Genomic DNA, 16544 nt, shown 5'->3' with positions numbered 1-16544 from the left:
AGGGATCACAAAGTGATTTTAACAAATTAAAAAGAACAATAATTCAAATTATAAAAAAGTTGTTATTGTTATTAATTGAAAAATTTGATTGCGTTTGACCATGATCCAGCCTAGTCTTAAGCAGCGATGTGGTCTAAGGTGGAGCACGCCAACTCAAATTATTCGTTACCAAAACAGCATGGAACGGTTTATTAGACAAGACGTTGAAAAATATCTATGTGCTATGGAAAACGGAAAAACCTTTATAGGAATAGACAAGTATTTCAAATAGATTAATGGCCTGTAGAAATATTCTTTAGAAATATTACGTTATCGAACTTTTTATTTATGGTTCCACGCCGTAATTCCCGGAAGAGATACAATGTCAATAGAACGTAGATAAGATACAGACGGTATAAATACATTAAATACATTTCTATCTAACGTCTATGAATTTATATTGCTTGTTTCAGCTTTCTATTAATGCGACATCGATGACACAACCCAACAGACGCCATGTTTGATTTTTCGCATGTTTTTTTTTTCAAATTGGCAAAATGGCGGGAGTAAGTGATTCATATTGTATCTGGGGGCACGGCAGTGCCCCCGCCAAGACGAGCAAAGCGAAGCGCAAGGGCAGGCACTACCTATAGCGAAATAGTTTTTTCACTTTAAGTTCATGTGATGGTAGCGAAACGGCCAACCTCCATATTTTGCCTAACGTGTAGAGTTTGTGAACTTATAGTTTGTATAATTAGGGCGTGTAGAGTTAGAAACTTGGCGCTACATGAGATCTGATGACTTTTTGACATTGTGATCGATATGATCTCGTGTTGGCAACATTTTTACATGAAAATGTTTTTGTTGGGATCACTTTCACACATACCTCAGAAATTAAACGCAGACAGCTAATAATTGGGTTGACTATATTTAATTTCAACATTAAATGCCACTGCATTTATCAAAAACATCACTTATTTTTTTTTACAAAACAATTACAAAAAGCATAGAAGGATGTTCATTACAATGATCATAAGGTGGTGGTGGACGTCCTAAGATAAAAGGGCCTCACTCAGCACAAGTCGCGGCGCGAACCACGACGCTGGTATTATGTGGACCCTGTTGGGTGAGGCACGAACGTCGTGTTTCATAAATATACGTTAATATTTTTATGTTACGTCATGTGTCTACAAAGAATGAAACAATAAAATATTCTCTTCTGTTCTCGAAAATTCTTTCGCATAGTGATGTTTAACAGCCGTGGTCGAATGCCAATCTGTCCCAAAAGTTTGCTTACCACGGCATGCGACCATGGCTATCTGCTAAACATCACTAGTCGGAAGAAATCAGAGAATATCAGGTTCTTTTATCTCAGGACGTCCACCACCACCTCATGATCACTCTAATGAACATCCTCCTATGTTTTTTGTAATTGTTTTGTGATTTTTTTTAAGTGATGTTATTGTCTTGTCTTTGTGTGTGTGTGTATAATGGACGCCTCCATTTATAATAAACATTTCTATTCTATTCTTCTTTTTTAGAATAGAAGAGAATATTTTCTTTATTAAAACACATAATAACGGGTTCTTACCGTATTTGAATCAGGGATACGAGACTCCCGGTATTCCGACAGTCATATCCCTGATTAAAACGCGGTAAGAACCCGTTATTATGTGTTTTAATTATGATAATAACCGCGTAAACCTAATACCCTAGTACAATGAATATTTTATTTATTTATTTATTTTCTTGTTTCATACATTTTAGAGCGTGATTTTTTCCATAGTCAGGTTTATTAACAGGTTTATTATTAACTTATATTTTTATTATCTACGCCACTGTCGATTGTTATAATCTATTGCAACTTGGCTAAGGCCCCAGATCTAGTACTGTTGGGGTCTAGAGGCTGTATCGCCGATGCTATACGGCAATTACTTATAGATTTGTGATGTAAACGTGTAGTACCGCCCAGAATCAATTTCCGCTTATGATAATCGAGAATCTCGTAAGTTTATCATGTCATACATACATGAACTACCGCTGCAGGTCCCTAATGGGGCGGACAGAGTTTTTATGTATCTAGGTCAGAGTTACAACTTTCAATTCAATTCAATTCTCAATTATTTATTGCATTTCATGTAGTATAATGGGGTGTTACATAGGCATAGGAACTATAACATGGACCCTGTAGGGCACAGCAACGTTGAAGGGAAGAGAGGAAGTGTGTATTAAAATTAAAACTTATCATTTAAAAATTCGTCTACAGTATAATAACTCTTTTTAATTAGCATTGTTTTTAGATTTTTTATAAATAAATCAGTTTTAGTTTCATCTCTTAAGTACTTAGGGAGCTTATTATATATGTCACGGCAAGAGTGAATAATTGAAGATTATTAATAATTATCTATTATTATTAATAATTACCGAAAGTCATAATTACGATCAAATAATTACGATCTGGAGGTCCGGGTTCGATTCCCGATGGGGACATTGTCGAAATCACTTTGTGAGACTGTCCTTTGTTTGGTAAGGACTTTTCAGGCTTGAATCACCTGATTGTCCGAAAAAGTAAGATGATTCCGTGCTTCGGAGGGCACGTTAAGCCGTTGGTCCCGGCTATTAGCCGTAAAAACACCTCCACCAACCCGCAGTGGAGCAGCGTGGTGGAGTATGCTCCATACCCCCTCCAGTTGATTGAGGGGAGGCCTGTGCCCAGCAGTGGGACGTATATTAGGCAGTTTATGTTATGTTATTATTAATAATTACCGAAAGTCGAGGTCAAAGTGATAAATTAATCACATTTGTCGGTTTTTATTAATTATTTCATCCTAGTAGTGATAAATGTAATAAGTGGCCAAGGGTAAATAAGGATAAATTTCGATCGTTTATTCACATTTATTAAAACATGTGGTTATTATCAATAATTTTGTAAAAATATTAATAATTTTCAATTAATCAGATTTACCGTAACATATATTATATACTTACAGCTACTCACTGCTGCTTGCTTTACTTTTAGCTAGTCTTCATATTGGCCTCCTATAATGGATATAACTATATCCCAATTGAGGTAGTCAGAGGTACATCCGTCGCAAGATGACCTAAGTACCCACACCTCACCGAGCTTTCTGTTAGACCAACGTGATAGGCGGTGAGCCGTATCGCCGTCTGTAATGGTCGCGTTAAGTTATAGTCATCGCATACTTATAAGTTTATGCTATTACATACAACGGCGTATTACGAAACAGACTATTTTGTGTGTGTTTTCATTCGTCTGTGAGAGCCCTCAGCTCCGGCCAAGTAGTTAATGCCATCTGCGGCAAATCTACAATAAGTAACGTCAAAAAAAAAAATGAGAGCCCTCAGCGCTCCCCATTTGTGCGGCCAAGTAGTTAATAATATATGCGGCAAAACTGCAATAGGTCACGTAAAAATCGCCTGAAATAAACATATTTTGTCGCGATGTTACAATTTGTGGTATAAAAATAATTAAGTAGGTAGATAAGACTTATATGACATAGGTTCGCCCCCAAATGCCTACCCCTTTGGTGTTACAGGTGTATTGCTACGTTATATTAAGAGTTATTTTATTTATATTAATTTATGTTAACTACTTAAACAAGACAATTCTTCTTCTATCGTATGGGTTGTGAGGTGGATTACCAACCCCATCAACCCTGGTGTCAGGGTTATTATTGAGCCGCCACAAACCCCTCAAATGACTCACATAACGACAACTTACTTACATCAGTACTAAGTAATAACCGGGACCAACGGCTTAACGTGCCTTCCGAACCACGGATCATCTTATGTGATCAGTCTGCAATATCCTAACCAAACTAGGGATCACAAAGTGATTTTTGTGATTTGTCCCCATCGGGATTCGAACCCTGGACTTCCGGATCGTGAGCACAACGCTCAACCACTGGACCACGGAGGCAGTTAACAAGACAATTAACAACCTAAACACATGTAAAAATTAAAAAAAAAAAAAATACAACTTGCAGACTAACAAAATCAATAGCCACCAAATTGGTTTCTGTTTAAAAAAAAAACGGGGAATTAAAAAGCTCCCGGGCCTCAGCAAATACGTTGCTAGACTCATCGACGACCCATCACTCAGGTCGACATTGATTGACAAATGAGAACGACGCAAATTATGAACGGATATTTTTTAAGATAAATTTTTGTTGACGTCCCCAAAACAATTTATGAGGTTAAATTTTTATTTATTTTATTTAATCGTTTATTGCAAACTTTACAGCTTATAATAATCTTAATTAAAGTTGCGATGTTAAAAATCTTATACTAGCCAATTACAAAGTTTGACAAATTAAATTTTATAAAGCGGAAAGTGAAATATAAAGATTAATTAGAATAATTATAATAATAACTAGCATTTAACTGCAAAGAAAGAAAGAAACAAACCTGCTGCAAATTGGTGAGTGTGAATGTTTGTGTGAATATGTGTAATCATTGTGTAATTGTTTGAAGTTTTGCGTGTCTGTCGATGTCACAGTTTTAGAAAATTAATAAATACTTCTGCTATGATTCTGTATCTGATCCATTATTAAAAACAGGAAACTGTCTCACTACGAATTTGAAATGGCAATTACTGTTTCGGCTTTCCCGACAGTTTTGTTTCAAATAACATAAGCTCACAACTACATCCCAACAGGCTAATTTCCAACTAGTCAAATCAGCTACTTTTTACTAAACGTCAAAACACGAAATAATTGGGTCGTGTATTAATAATAATAATAATACACTTTATTGCACACAAATTCACAAAAACATTCACAGGATAAACTTATTCTAAGGTGGGCAAAGGCGGCCTTATCGCTACGAGCGATCTCTTCCACATGAGCGATGCATGAGCGATGGCAGTCCTTTGGCGGCTCAATAGTAACAGTGACACCAAGGTTGACGAGGTTGGTAATTCACCTCATAACCTACACGGCCCAAGAATAGGGACCAACTTCTAAATTGAATGAATTTGTATTTTAACTTCCTTCCTTCGTGAACCCTTGTTACTCACTTGACACACACATATTGCATCGCATCACTAATTAGCGTTATGCGCCGTATCAACATAAATTAATTAATATTTATTGCGCAGACAGGGGCGCGCAACCTTCGGTCGGGGCAGAGGTTCTCAAACTTCGCTGATAGCTGACCAAAATTTTGCTGGCAACGTGCGCGCTGTCAGAATTTTCAGTTTTATATTTTTTTTGTTATAAATAGGTTTGCGTTTGACCACAATATCAACTTGGTACTTAGAGTGAAGAGTAAAAAATGCCTATTCGCTCTAGTTTTGAAGATTCCTACATTGTAATATAACTAATACTATAGCAATTTGGGGGAAACACAGACTACGGCAAGTCATTCTATTCCTTTACCTTTAACAATATTATAATATACCACCACATGTCGCACTTTGACAACCACTGGCGTACGAGTAATTAAGCGTTGATGTATCCATTCCGGGGATTAATTAAATTAATAAAGTCGTTATCTCGAGTGTGGCAATTTGGCGCCCTTGACTTAATACTATTACCAAGGGTTGGCGACGTCTGCTCCTCTTAACTCGATGGAAATGTTGTCTACCCCTGGCTGCATGTACAGTATGGTACAAGCGTGAAGAGGCTTTACTATCACATACTTAGAGAACCAATATACTACGTTTGTTTGAAATATTCTATGAAATACGACAATTTCCTCATATTCCGTGCTTCCATTGATCCCGGTTACTACTTACTGATGAAATGGTTACATGAGCCATATCGGGTGCCTTTGGCGGCACAATAATAACCCTGACACCAGGTTTGATGAGGTTGGTCATCCACCTCTCAACCCACACGATAGAAGAAGACCTATCTATATACCTACCTATAGTATTTTTTTTTTAGTTACTTACATACAACTTTATAAGCACATTCTTCACACTCATGAGACATTACCAGGAAAACATTTCAAAGCCTCCTACATGTGACGCTAATAAAACAGTGTCTAAATATATATACGCTTCTTTTGCAGTCCGGTAAAGAAAATCCGTTAAACTTTAACCAAAGTCAGCGAAGTAGGAAGGCAATGAATGGAAAAGCGGGTGTCCAATAAATTAGCGATGTTCGGACTGGACCCACTTTCCCGACACGTGCTCGAACGTGACTACGGCAGTGGGGTGGCCATGGATCACGGGAGACTTGGACGTTTGGGACGGCAGGACGGTAATTGTTTAGGAGAGAGGAGTTGAGTACAATAGCTTTTTGGGATGAGGTTGACGGGGAGCTTAATAACATTATAACGTAGTATTGCGCCTACACCTCCAGCTTGTTTAAGTCCTATATAATAGGGGGCGAGCCTATTGACATTAACCGGGCACAAATCTTGGGAACCACGTGAATTCACGTGATTAATAAATCGTGATCCAAAGATGAATTAAATCTTATAAAGTCGAATTCAGTGGGTCAGAGTCTTCGAATTCGTGACACTGTGATGCAAGTCACAGAAGTGAGAGGGCCGATTTACCACCTATACCATCTAATAACCCTCAACTACAATGCCAGTCGTGCGGCCGCTACTGTCGCTCTCGCATCGGACTTTACAGCCATTTTAAAAGCTGCCACAGAAACGCTGTTTGAATCATCTGATAAAGATGTAAAGGCCTGAGATGATGATGATGATGCAAGTCATACGTTTCCGGGAACTTAATACATAATCGTAATGGTGTGGGCAGAGTTACAAATGTAGTAATTAAAAGGCAACTTGCAGCTATTTTTGATACAAAGTCCTAAGATGGATATTGATGTCTATTCGGGCAACCACCAACTTTATTTTATTTATTTATTTAACTTACTTGACAGGACCAAAACTAAACTTTTATCTCTCTCTCTCTTGCATTTCATCTTTTATTGTGAGTGCAAAAAATCCCTTTACAATCGAAACGAATTCTGTTTTTTATATGCTCCCACTTCAGCGTAGAAAATAAATCATTACAATTCGCCAGTTTAAGTCTGATTATTTTATTGTGTTTTTTATGTTGTGTTTATTTATACACATTTAAATTCACATATTTGGTATTATTACGGTGTATATTTTTTTAAAAAAAGATCCATTTTAGGTCACACAGACAGTCGCTTCAATAAAAAAAAACCGGATCTGTCAAATCTTCTCTCGGGTTAGGTAAACGGACCCTGTGAAAAACGGGATAATGCTAGGGATGATGATCCATTTTAACACAAACCCATGGTCACACCACACCGTGAGTGGCTACGTGCGCAGACGCTTCCGCCGCTACTTTCCTCCGACGGACGCGCGTGACGCCGAATAATGTAACTAGCACGCGGATCCTTATTGTGAACACTCTACTGGTATGCTACTTGACGAAATGTTCCGTTCACAACGTGTAAGAAACTACATAAATATCTGTAAGTCTGTACTTAGCCTAATCCCCATTGTGGTATTGCCAACTTAAAACCAGCAGAAAAGAAGCTTCCAATTTATGTTCTGTGTTAGAGAGCGAACATCAAGCCATGCCATTTTATTGCCCTTATTATTTACTAGCTTTTGCCCGCGACTTCGTCCGCGTGGCGTCTTATATAAGAGAGAGATCTTTGTGTGTGTGGGAGTGCATACTTATGCAGTTTAGATGTTTTCATACAATTTTTTTCCCAATAACTCCCATTTTTCAAAATACAGCCAAAAATAAACTTTATATTTACTAAGGTATGCATGCATGCTAGATTGAATCAATTGATTGAATTGATTTTTTTTTAATTGATTGTTCATTGAGTTTTAATTTTAATACACACTTCCTCTCTTCCCTTCAACGTTGCTGTGCCCTACAGGGTCCATGTTTTAGTTCCTATGCCTATGTAACACCCCATTGTACTACATGGAATGCAATAAATAATTTAATTGAATTGAATTGAAAACATCTATCTTACGCGGTTTCGATTTTTTCATACAAATGTTTTTTTCCCGCTAACTCCCGTTTCCGCGGGAATTTTGCAATATCCTGTTGCAACTAAGCTTTAAGTTAACTAAGGTACCTGCATGCCAAATTTCAAGCGTCTAACTTAAGCGGTTTAGATTTTTCACACAAAAGGATTTTCCCGCTAATTTCCGTTCCCGTGGAAATTCCGGGAATTCCTTTCTTAGTGCACCTCTACGGTACCTAAGCTATGTCCCTTCCAAATTTCAAATGCCTACGTTTAGCCGTTCAGGCTATGCGTTGATATGTCAGTCACTGAGTCAGTCAGTTTCTCCTTTTATTTAGATTTGATTTTTTCATACAAATGTCTTTTCCCGCTAACTACCGTTCCCGTGGGAATTTTGTAATATCCTGTTGCAACTAAACTTTAAGTTTACTAAAGTACCTGCATGCCAAATTTCAAACGTCTAACTTGAGTGGTTTAGATTTTTCATACAAAAGGATTTTCCCACTAATTCCCGTTCCCGTGGGAATTTCGGGAATTCCTTTATTAGTGCACCTCTACGGTATCTAAGGTACCTGCGAGCCAAATTTCAAACATCTAACTTGAATGGTTTAGATTTTTCATACAAAAGGATTTTCCCGTTAATTCCCGTTCCCGTGGGAATTTCGGGAATTCCTTTCTTAGTGCACCTCCACGGTACCTAAGGTACCTGCATGACAAATTTCAAACGTCTAACTTGAGTGGTTTAGATTTTTCATACAAAAGGATTTTCCCGCTAATTCCCGTTCTCGTGGGAATTTCGAGAATTCCTTTCTTAGTGCACCTCTACGGTACCTAAGGTATCTGCATGCCAAATTTCAAACGTCTAACTTGAGTGGCTTAGATTTTTCATACAAAAGGATTTTCCCGCTAATTCCCGTTCCCGTGGGAATTTCGGGAATTCCTTTCTTAGTGTACCTCTACGGTATCTAAGGTACCTGCATGCTTAATTTCAAACGTCTAACTTGAGTGGTTTAGATATTTCATACAAAAGGATTTTCCCGCTAATTCCCGTTCCCGTAAGAATTTCGGGAATTCCTTTCTTAGTGCACCTCTACAGTATCTAAGGTACCTGCATGCCAAATTTCAAACGTCTAACTTGAGTGGTTTAGATTTTTCATACAAAAGGATTTCCCTTCACTACTCTGCTCCTATTGATTGTAGCGTGATGAAAAGTATACTATAACCTGTCTAGGAGTGTGAAGAATAATTGTACCAAGTTTCATTAAAATCCGTCCAGTAGTTTTTGTTTCTATAAGGAACATACAGACAGACAGACAGACAGACAGACAGACAGATAGACAGACAGACAGACAAAAATTTTACTGATTGCATTTTTGGCATCAGTATCGACCACTTATCACCCCCTGATAGTTATTTTGAAAAAATATTTAATGTACAGAATTGACCTCTCTACAGATTTATTATAAGTATAGATAGTTTTTTTTTTGTAGATAAATAATGTGAAATGTAGAAGTGAAGAAAGAGAACCATAATGAAGACTATAGAACCGGAGAGGAAATATGATTGGCCACCTGATACGACACGATTCATTTATCAAACATCATAAAAGGAAAAAATTAAGGGAAGAGAGGAAGGGGTAGACCTAGGAGAACATTTATGAAACAAATAAAAGAGAAGGAGCAGGTCGTGTCGTATCAGGAGGTGATGGCGGGAAGAAGAGAGGAATGGCGATTACTCCACCGACAAGAGCGCAGCTTTTAAATAAGGAGAGAGGGTAGAAGTGGAAATAAAAAAAGTTTATATTAGGCTAAGTTTTTGCACAGTAAAAACACTTGTATTTGTAATTGTATATAGAGAGATAGATAAAAAAAGATAAGGGAATCATTTGACTTTAAGTATCTACATAAGCTCATGCCTATTCCCAACTTGGCAAGTCAGAGGTAAATCAATCGCAAGATGAACTAAGTGTGAGTACTTACCTCACCGAGCTGTTAGGGTGGTATCAATAAACAAATCTCAGCTGAGACTGCCCTCAAGATCATGCTCAAGTCTCTGTTTTTATATGAGAACTGTCACATTGACATGATCTTGAGGGCAGTCTCGGAAGCTGAGATTAGTTTATTAATACCACCCTTAGACCAAAGTGATAGGTGGTGAGCCGTATCGCCGTCTATAATGGTCGAGCCAACTGTGTTAGTGAAAATTGCACTTAAGACAAGTAATTGGTGCGAGTCCGCACTCTCCGTTTGAGAAGCAAGAAGCTATCTACATTACGAAGAGAGATAGATCATAAATAGCAGAAACAAAATGTAACACAAGTATGATAACTACTCAACACATTCACAACGATGTTCACTAACCCAAATTGCATAAAAGCAAAACTACCACAAACATGTTTACCCCACTTAATGAGTGCCGTAACAGAATTGACCTGCAATTTGTCATAAACATAAAACATAAACCCGACGACGAAACAAAACATAAAAACAAAACAGCGAGTGATAAATCATGCGAACTGTGACGGACGGATACATTCGTCGTTTTGCCCTAACGATGCTAAATGTGCAGTGCCATGCACATACGCGGTTTTGAGAAGATTAATGTGCTTCCTGATTTCCTGATGAATGGTGATGAAGAGGTTCCGTATAGTTAGTCTTGGGTAATTATTGTTGGTATAATTACTTTGCGTAAAGGCACAGTAAAAGAGCGACTTGGATAGTCGTGACTTCCATCGCAAGATGAACTAAGTACCCACTTCTCACTGAACTTTCTGTTAGACCAACTAATAGCTTTACGCCCCCTCCGAAGGAAAACAAACCTGTTTACTTAAAAAAATCCCATCACTCATTTCAGCGCCCACATAAACAAGTTAGAAAATATTTTCATATCTCCGAAAGCAAAACAAGCCATCAGTGAAACGAATAGTGATATTTTTTACCAGAACATCTGTGTATGTGTAGTTAATACAGGGCAGGATCTCGGAAGCCAAGGGAACCCTGTGGCTTTGGGCCCATTTCATAAAATTGACCGCTTACAGAAGCGACTACCTGTCTGACCTTCCAACCCGCGAAGGGAAAACCAGCCCAATATAGGTTAGATCAGAAATCATTTATTCAACGTAATTATCATGGAGCTCGGTGGCGCAGCGGTAAACGCGTTCGGTCTGCGATTGTTGAAGTTAAGCAACTTTCGCAAAGGCCGGTCACGTTAAGCCGTTGGTCCCGGCTGCATTAGCAGTCGTTAATAACCATCAATCCGTACTGGGCCCGCATGATGGTTTAAGGCCCGATCTCCCTATCCATCCATAGGGAAGGCAATTATCACGGGTAAACTTATTGAAGGTCAATGTAACATTTTTGAATTTACGTCATTTCGCAAGGTGTTATGGCTGAGGAGAAGAAATGACAAGAAACTGCAACAGCAACACATCTTTTGAATCAATGAGTGTATACATTACAAGTTATTTAATAACTAGAGGAACACATTTAATACCAGACATTTTTATCATTTAGGTAATCATGAATCTTATAATAAGCTTTTTTACATAAAGTAAGCTTCACATGAGCTTTAAATTTATTTTCTGACAAATTCAAAATATTATCTGGTATTTTATTGTAACATAGCCCCAAAAAAGATAAATTTAATTTACTTAGGTAGATACCTCCGAAAATGCATTTCTCGGGAATGTACAAATACCAGAGACAACATCATAACTGAAAACGACCCTGGTGCGCTTGCGCATAGGTCACGCGTTGACAGTTTTACGTGCTAGGGCGGCGGTATAGAGTAACGTATGTGGAGTAATGGTTCTTTGTCAGACAAGTTATTGTTTTATGCTCTATTTGTGGCTGTTCCGGCGAAACGAAGTCCTTTGAGGTTAGCTCCGCGGGTATTTGGAGTATTTTGAATGATGGATTTGGAGCATCCATAACTACGGCGAGTCCTGAAGTCTTCGTTGTTGCGAGCTGATTGGTCGCCTCTATGGCTAGAGTACCTACGTAATCGTTAGGATCGTATATTATGTCAGTCGGCGCCGATATTTTTCTGTACTGTCATGCGAGATCTTCCAATACCAAGAAGTTGAAGCACTTTATCGAGTTTATTCTTCACTATTTGTTAAACATCATCATCATCAGCCCATTAACGTCCCCACTGTTGGGGCACGGGCCTTCCCTATGGATGGATAGGGAGATCGGGCTTTAAACCGTCACGCGGGCCCAGTGCGGATTCATGGTTATTAACGATTGCTAATGCAGCCGGGACCAACGGCTTAACGTGCCTTCCGAAGCACGGAGGAGCTCGAGATGAAACCTTTTTTTTTTGTGGTCATCCATCCTATGACCGGCGTTTGCGAAAGTTGCTTAACTTCAACAATCGCAGGCCGAGCGCGTTTACCGGTGCGCCACCGAGCTCCTCAATTAAACATCATACAAGCATACATATATAAACTATTTCCTAAACGCTATTTCCCGTATAAGTTGAGACTCCATTCCATTTCCTACGATCCTGACACACTTCTCTTGCTTCCTCCACATTCTACTTACATCAGTAAGTAGTAACCGGGACCAACGGCTTAACGTGCCTTCCGAAGCACGGATCATCTTATTTTCGGACTATCTGGTGATCAGCCAGTAATGTCCTAACCAAACTAGGGACCACAAAGTAATTTTTGTGATTCGTCCTCACCGGAAATCGAACCCGGGAACTCCAGATCGTGGGCCCAACGCTCAACCACTGGACCACCAGCCGTAGAACTAGATTGCCTGCTCTCTGATGTATGATATCATTTGCTGTGTTCCTGCACAGCTTGGCGAAATGGAAGCCATTAATATACAGACAAAACGCTTCATTTGTCCTATGATTACTGGCTACTAAGAAATTAGAACCTGACCTGGGTGTTTGCTATGAAAACAACATCAGGCGCTTACATAATCCAAACGGGATTCAGTTGACGAATTTTTATGTCCTGGAAATGAACTGACTTAATCTTTTATACTTTGACATTTTATATTATTGTGCCAATTATTAATAATAAATTTAAAGCCATTAAAGAAAGACAAACGAAAGTAAGACAATCCGTGCTTCGGAAGGCACATCAAGCCGTTGGTCCCGGTTACTGCTTACTGATGTAAGTTAGTAGACGTTACATAAGCGATGTCAGGGGCCTTTGGCGGCTCAATAGTAACTCTTGACACAAGGGTTGATGGGGTTGGTAATCCACTTCACAACCCGTACGATAGAGGAGCGAGAGGACCTCAATCGTCCCCTCCAGTTCATCAACCACCAATCGTCTATAGTTGTAGATAGGTCATCGAAAGACAATAAATCTAGTGACTAATCCGGTCTAGACTCAATGAGTGACTAAGACTGGCCAACTGGGTGCAATACTTGGAACCTGGCCAATTTGACACTGCTAGTGGGGAAAATCGATTATCGACTAAGTTATCGATAGTTGGGTTCGGTTGTTGATGGGTTGATGAGGTTGGTAATTCACCTCACAACCCACAAGATAGAAGAGAAGATCGATTGTTGGTTATTGTTTATCTCCCTAGCATTACCCCGTTTTTCACAGAGTCCGCTTTCCTAACCTGAAGATTTAACAGGTCCGGTTTTTTACAGAAGCGACTGCCTGTCTGACCTTTCCACCCGCGAAGGGAAAACCAGCCCAATACAGGTTAGGTCACGTACCTCCGAAAATGAATTTCTCGGGAATGTGGGTTTCCTCATGATATTTTCCTTCATCGCTGAGCACGTGATAAACATTTATGAATTATTGGTTTAGGACTGTGCTGGATACGAACCTGCGACTTCAAAGTGAGAGGCAAGCGTTCTACCAACTGGGCTACCACAGCTTTCTAATCGATAGTTCGTAATGATTTATAATAATATCGCTTCACTTATTGTCACAAAATTATGGACAATGGTTACGGGAGATAGACTTATCCCTTGTCACCATAAGGTTCACCATATCCACCTTAGGACTTCGTATCAAAAGTGTGCATAACTTATTTTAATATTTTTTATGAGGTCATCGTAATAGCAGTTACGCACGATTTCTATCAGATCAATTTAGACAAAAACACATTACTCAAAAATTATGAATATCCGAGTAAATAGAAATCAAAATCATTTATTCTACGTAATTATCATGGATGAACTTGTTGAAGGTTAATTGAAAATATGTGAATCTACGTCATTTCGCAAAGTATTATGGCTGAGGAGAAGAAATGACAAGAAACTGCTACAGCAACAGAATTTGACACAATTTTTTTACACAATTTTTTACACAATTTAAAGCACTTAATTAATGTAAGTTGTGAGCCATGTCGTGGGCCTTTGGCGACTCAATAGTAACCCTGATACCAGGGTTGATGGGGTTGGTAATTCACCTCACAACCCGCACGAGAAGAAGAGAAGAATGTAGGTTTACATTACAAGTTGTTTAATAACTACAGGAACACATTTGATACCTGGCATTTTTATCAAGTTAAGGAGTTTCAAAAAATAGAGCACGACAAACTGCTCAGTTACCGGTCTTCTAAACTCTTAGTCGATTATATCGATAGTGAAACAACACTACTGTTATGCATTACTTGAGCAATTATCTCGTAATTTATATCAGTTTCATTGGCTGATGATTTGTTGACAACCTGGGTGTATTTCAGGACTTCTATTTGGATGTCATAATTTAGTTGCTGTGTGCTGTTAAAAGCGCTCAGAGCACTAAGCGTGAGAATGTGATTATAATCAATTTTATATAATTTTGTTCATTTAAATTTAGATTTAACTTTATCAGCAGTTCTCCATTTTTTTGTCCAGAACGGAGACTTAGGTAGTACTTACTTAGTTTTTGACAAATTAAACCGTAAGTCTCATTAAATGTAAAATGTGATAGTGCGACAGGGTTCTAGTGGGTACGTGTTATTGCTCATGACTGTACAGTACATAAGTCACATTCCTACCAAGCTCGCTAATACAGCTTGTGAGTACAATGGAGAGATTTAGCGGGGGCGGATATCTTTTCTAGTGTGGCTGGTGAAACAACAACAGCTGGGACACACCGGACACTTCATACAAACAACCTTGTTTTACACATACACTACTCATTAACGTTATCGTACACGCGCATCTGTGTGTATGACTTCTGACGCGCATACAATTGAAGACCGAGGGGGTGAGGTAAACCTAGCTCTGCCGCTGGTGGGGAGCAGAGAGTTGTCGTTGCTTTAGCCTTATTCTATGTCTCTGGTGTCAGGGTTACTATTGAGCCGCCAAAGGCCCTTGATATGGCTCATGTCACGACTACTAATAACGCTTAACGTGCCCTTCGAAACACGTATCATTTTACTTTCGGAAAATCGGGTGATCAGCATGCTAAGCAGCTAGGAACCACAAAGTGATTTTTGTTATATATCCCCTCCAGGATTCGAAACCGGGACCTCGACTGGCCTAGAGGTCGGGGTGGAACTGGGTTCGGTGCATATCATAGATGTTTATACGACATTGGACTGGTAACCTCATCATACGATTCGTCACATGCCTTAACACTTAGTTATTTCCTTTTAACGAGGCCAACACACGTTTTTTTTTAATAGTTTAGATTAGATTAGATTCATTTATTTCACATTTAGTTATACAACACATTTTAGACAAAATATAAAACGGTAACAACATAAATAATATGATCGTCGAAAATGATAATAAAAGATTACTTGTGGCTCTGCCCACCCCATTAGGGATTACGGGCGTGAGTTTATGTATGTATGTATGATAATAAAAGAATGTCAACAAAGAAGATAATAAATTAAATCAAAATGTCAAAAGATAATAAATCAATTACAATGTCATGGCTAATAATAATTATAAATTTATTATTATTATTAACTCAGGCAGGCAGTTTTCACTGATAAGTGCCTGTATTCAACTATTCAGTTGTGTTTTCCTTTCTCTGTTTTATGGTAACTGTCCAATTTGTTTTTGAAGGTGTTGATGCTAGAAGCGGAGACCACGTCCTGCGGCAACCCGTTCCACGCTGTTACTACTCTGTTAGTCAGGAAATGCTTATGGGGGTTGTTGTTTGAAATTCTTTTACAGAGTTTGAGCGTATGACCTCTTAGATTGGTGTTATGATTGAACAAGTATAGTGCTTCAAAGTTGTCCACGTCATAGTAACTGTTTAAGATTTTGTATGTCTCTATTAAGTCTCCACGCTCCCTGCGAGCTTGCAGTGTGGTCAGCTTAAGAGTTTCTAGCCTCTCTTCATAAGATTTATTCCTGAGTTCTTTCGGTATTTTAGTGAAACTTCGTTGTACTTTTTCTAGTAGTTCAATATCCTTCTTAAAATAAGGACTCCACACTTGAAATGCATACTCTAGCAGTGGACGTATATTTTATGTATTTTAATCATCATGTCCGGTGTTAAAATTATGTATAAAATAAAATTACATTCAAGTAATTACAATAAAATACAATGACAATTTTTAATAAAATCGTCAACAGAATATAGCTCCATATCCAACAAAAGGTTTTTTATACGGTGACCGAATGATACGTCACATACCTCATTTTTAATACTAGTGGGTAGTTGTTGCTCATATGACGTCGGACCGATTTCTTTTTTGTTTT

General features: G+C 38.5%; 1 protein-coding gene across 2 annotated transcripts in view; it reads right to left on the bottom strand.

The window, feature by feature from the left end:
- The window catches only part of LOC126372467 (netrin-B-like), a 215986-nt gene that overhangs the window by 16961 nt on the left and 182481 nt on the right, over window positions 1–16544 (bottom strand). The window lies entirely within an intron of this gene.

This window comes from Pectinophora gossypiella, chromosome 14, assembly GCF_024362695.1.
Source record: "Pectinophora gossypiella chromosome 14, ilPecGoss1.1, whole genome shotgun sequence".
In the NCBI taxonomy this organism is placed as follows: domain Eukaryota; kingdom Metazoa; phylum Arthropoda; class Insecta; order Lepidoptera; family Gelechiidae; genus Pectinophora; species Pectinophora gossypiella.
The sequence above is the reverse complement of the archived record's forward strand: the minus strand, read 5'-3'. Positions and strand labels throughout refer to the sequence as shown.